Below are 5,379 nucleotides of genomic sequence, written 5' to 3' on the forward strand. Positions count from 1 at the left end.
CCGGGAAACCACGGAACTCTTTCTTCTATACTCAAGTATCTCAGTGGCCATTTTATTGGACAAAATGTTTGCCCAGTCCATAACATAGCCATGAATTGCAGCTTCCATTAAAGGAACCATATCTATAGAGAACTTCGCCGAATTATGGACTCCGAAGAGTCTGCACATTAATGTGCCAACATAACAATAAGGAGAGACTAATGAATCTACAGAGTACATACCGATGTCTTGTGCTTGTGTTTGCTCGGGAAGTGTATCCATTACCGGATAGGATCTAATTCAATGTCGTTTTCCTTCACAAAAGCTTCTAAGAATGCTTTATTATAATACTTCTTTGGCTTGGGTAAATGATACATTTGTCTAAGATCCTCCGCTCTAAACGACCTGAACACTTTTCCTTCGGCTGTACTAAACGTCCTGTTTGTAGTTGCAATGCTTTCAACAATCCATTTGACCATGTCATTATATGGCAAAACCTTGGCTCGTGCTGCTATCCTGTGTAGGAATGAGTAGGCCAATTCTTTCAATGTATTTTCTGATTTGCTTGTAGAATCTGCAGTGGCTTCTTCCTCGAGTTCTTCAGGTTCTTGCACTTCTAGTAAATTGTAGACGCTCTCCCAGCTTGCTTTTCCTAAACCAAGGCAAGTCATATTTGATATCAATCTTTTCTTATTAGGCTCTGGTTGGGTTGGTTCTTTAACAACGACATGGGCCTTGGCTTTCTTCACCTTCTTTCTCATCTTTTCCGCATTCATAAACTTAGAGTAGCTCTGCACAGACAATGGAAAACGTAACAGAGAAATACTTGTGTTGAAAGCTAAAACATAATGAAAATAGTTGAGGCAATTCGCATATGATAAACCCAATGTAATTAAGAATCACCACGGGTGAAATCCTCAAAGTATTCACCCTTAAATGCGAAATTAATAACCATCATATCGACCAATCGTAGTAAATAAATTTCATAATTACCCATCGCATCGGCCATATGCTTAATGATCCTTTCAAGCGTGTCTTTAGATTTCCCCGATCAGCAATCAACGATAAATCGTGGATCGCAATCGGGAGATTCAATGGGTCAGGCTTAGCGCTTCAGATCAAAATCTCTGATTGCGATAAAGGAATATAATAAGGTGACATATGTTCAACGAATGGTTTGGTTTATTACTTGTAAAATTTATATTCGGAACCAATACCTTTTAACGAGGTTTCTTTGGAATGAGCGCCTTTCTTTATAATATCCCAATCAGGGAATTTTAAGTCCTTCTCGCTATGTGTTGTGTGATACCTCCGATTGCCGATTGCGATTACATTATCGGATCAGAGGTTTTAATGAAGACCCTTTTTATAGTCCAAATATTATTAAGAGCTAATAATATTTGACTGTTCTATATTTAGACTGGTAGTCTAAAAATAGACTCCGCCCATATGTCTAAAAATAGAAGTCCATCTATTTTTACCAACATGACCAATCATCCACAAATAGCATCATGCAACTCATAGACCATGATCCATATGTCTAAAAATAGACATTGTCTAAAAATAGACTTTGCGCCAAAAATAGCCTGCGGGCCCACTTAGTGAAGGTGACTTCTTTTCACTAAGCTCCATCATCTTGTTGCATTTTCAACAACCTCCATAGGATTCGAAACAATGACTAATAGTCTGTCAGCAAAGCCCTCCACCATTGCACCACAAGTGTTGCTTAATAGTAATTGCCGATGGGTTCTATTTAAAGTTTATGGAAATGCGCAATTGGGGGACAGGGTTGGGTTAAGCCCTATCCCCTAGCCACCCTAGCGCGCATGGGACCGCAAGAGGAGGGGCCAAGGGGCTAGGCCTTAGCTTGGCCCATGGCCACAACCCACAACACCGAACACAGTTGGAGCCCAACGCTTAAGTCCGTGGCAGTAAAGTTTAAGCGGTCAGCCTTGGGGGCTAGCCCCAAGGTCACATGGCACCCCATAGCACTGGGCGCACGAAAATGTGGAGGGAGGCAGCCCCAAGGCCACATTATAGGCCAGAAAACTGGGAGCATTCAGAGTAAGGGGGCCATCCCTAGGTCATCGAGACCCAATATGACCGAGGGCACGACAAATCAAAGGGGCGTGTAGTTAGGCCTTGGAATCTTGGCCCCCAATGTAGTCACATGCGCCAATGTGACCGAAATTTTAGGAACTGGGGGCTTAATCGACAGATTAACGATCCTACAATTTTGCCCGTCGGGTGGGATTGTAGGCCATATTTGCGTGATGGTTCCGGGTTTGGGGCGCTCAAGCCAAATTTAGGTCAAATTGTAGGATGACTAGCCATAAAATTTGGGAAAAACTTTTAACATGGATAACTTACTCAATTTTTGGAAAAATGAGGTGGAGAAAGAACCTATATGGGGGTTTTTGACAGTATTGAATCTATTGGAGACATTTATTTATTTATTTATTTTTTCTCTATTTGAGCAATGTAAAAGCATGTGAACACACTTTTGAGCACTTAATGAAAGAGGCCCTACGTTGGAAGTTGGAACAAGAGATGTAGCCAAGGAGAGGGGTGAAATCTTTTATCATGTTTTGTGTTATGTGTTTCAGATATGCTTATTTTGTCTCTGTTTGGCTGTAAATTTTGGTTAAATTCATTTGTTTTATGTGTTTAGTAAATTGATCCTCTACCCAAAACACATATAAAACTTTCACTTGCAAATTGTTAAAAATATTCAAGTTTACATGTTTAGATTAGGTGAGTAACAAACTTTTGTATGTTGTATATTTTTGGTTTGAAAGTGTGTTATAGGGTTATGTTGTTGAATTTGCAATAAAGGTGGTAGTTTATTATAGTGCAGCACATAGGAATTTCCTGAAGGGGCCACGAGGTAGGTTTATACATTCACTACTATTAACCATTAAGATGTTACATTGTGACCACGGAGTTCTGCATTTGGAGTCAAACAACATGAGTGGCCAAACAATTCATGTGCCAAGGGAAATGGGGGAGAACCGGGAGATGGTCTCAGAAGAGGGAAAGGAGAAAATGTGGAAGGACTGCAGTGGAGGATGACAATGAGTACATGACTTCGTAAGTGAAGGTGAGGAGACAATATGGAGATAGAGATTTTTTAGGGTGACACCTTTAGAAGTGCACATAGGCTTCGACGAGGTGACACAGGAGGATGTTGGTCAACATCGATTCCTGCCAAAAGGAGAAACCAAGGGAGAGGGGCGAGGAGAGGCCACTGGAGGGTAAGGAGAAGTTCAAGTGACCAGAGTTACGAAGGAACACAGTTTGGTACCCTGCGCATTTAAGAGGAGGAAGAAGAGCAACTGAGTCCATGCACTATAGAGTCCTTGGATCCTAGACAACATAATCAGACCGTGCCTAGTGTTGAACCCATGACCCTGCGCACTACTACGAATCTAGATGTAAGTACTTAGCACACAGTCATAACAAGTGTAGAGGGTAATTACAGTCAAGGAGGTGGAGGTACTAGTAGTAGTGGAATTTATCAATCCATAGGAGGAGCGTTGCAAGGTGTTGAAGTTCATTTTGGTGCGTAGACAAGTGCACATCATTCTAGTGGTTCAATGAGTGTAATGAGGAGTACTTCATTGGGAATAAACTAGGCATGGTTCACAAAGAAGCTATGCCGACCATCTGTAATGATACTGTAGTAGAGAGCCTATGAAAGAGACAAATATAGTTCAAAACCTACTCCAAAGTTGTCTTGAGCTGGTGATGGATGCATAGGCATTGGAAAATTTAGGAAAATGGTGGAATAGTGCACCAAGGAACCTGAAGTAGCTACTGCACGAGCATAACCGTGCACGATAAATCAAGTAGCCAGCTAGAAGAGGATGAGCAGGGAATTTAGGTTCTGTGCACAGGTGGGAGAGTATGAAATGGATAATATTATTCTGGAGTTAGGGTCAAATGTATTTTTTTTTCCAAAAAATACTTGTGAATTGATGGGAAAACCCAAGTTAACTTGGTCTTCCATTCATTTAAGATGAGCTAATCAATACCGTATCTTCCCCATTGGTAGAATGACAGGAGTACCAATGGAAATTGATGGAGTTGTGAGTATTATCAACTTCAAAGTTATAGATATCATCGATGACACCAATCCCTACCCAACTTTGTTGGGGATTTATTGGGTGTTTGATCTGAAGATAAAAAATAGGTTAAAAAATGAAAGTGCTCGAAATCTCTCGAAACCAACGTCAAGTTCTTGTGTTTGTCATCTTGATTCCAATGATGCCTGAACTGCCTCAAACCGACATCGTATGCTCAAGTTATGATGTTCTGAAGTTTTGGCCATACAACTATTTTTTTTTACAGATGGGTTGACTGGGCATTCCATACTATTGATGTCAACTTTCCAACTAGGCCTATGGGGGGCCAATCAGAGCCCTCCAAGTGTCATTCCTTAAAGGTGTGAGTTGGCATCATTCTATTGGTTGAGGTTATTTTGGTGGCCCAATTGGAGGTCACCACGTGGCCCAATCAGAGGCTGCCATGTGGCGCCTCCTCATTGGTCAAAATTATATGTATAGGTCAAATGCGATCAACGGGGGTTGAACCCGCGACTTGCCATATGAAAATAGGGCGCCCAACCACCATGCCACAAGTGTCACTTGTTTATGGTAGTAGCGAATTTCATTATAAAGTTTGCAGTCAACACATATGGGTAGGGGGCTGGGCGTTAGTGCTGGCCCATGATCACAACATCGCACAAGACCATTGACCGAAAATGAGGGTGCTATTGGAGCGGGGTCTAGGACCCAGGTCCCCAGGCATATGGGGCTTCACATGACCAAGCATGAGCCATGGGGTCCAATTGAGACAGGGGCAGGGATTCAGCCTAAGTCCCCTATGCTATTGATTGGAAAATGACAACCTACGGGGAGCCATGTTTGAGGGGGTCGGGTGGATAAGGCTCGACCAGTAGTCACATGAATTCCATGTAACTGAAGGCAAGTGGTGTGGGGCTAGCTTGGTAGGGGTGGGAAGTTAGCGTGACCCCAGCCACAGGGGCGCCATGCGACCAGTGTCAGGGCGGAAAGTTTGGCGCTTAGGCATCATTGTGCAACTTAACGAGGAAACAAATTGCCCATTTTCAGCGGGAATTGCGTCAGTCTCGAGTGAATTTGTTACTCGACAGACTGTGTAAAGGGCGAATTTTCAGGTTTTGCCAAATTGCAGGACAAATAACAGAGCTTGGCTTGGAGAAGCATATATTTCTCAAATTTTTAACCTTTTTGAGCTCAAGAAGAGTCTAGATGGGGGTTTTTGAGCGTCCTGGATTCAACGGAAGCCTCATTTTCATGATTTGAGCACTTTATGATGGAATTTTTGTAGAATCGAGTCTTTTAGTGCTAGAGGCAGAGT

This window comes from Pinus tabuliformis, chromosome 5_1 (assembly GCF_031772625.1).
Source record: "Pinus tabuliformis cultivar Carrire ecotype Pingquan chromosome 5_1, CPIR1, whole genome shotgun sequence".
Lineage (NCBI taxonomy): Eukaryota > Viridiplantae > Streptophyta > Pinopsida > Pinales > Pinaceae > Pinus > Pinus tabuliformis.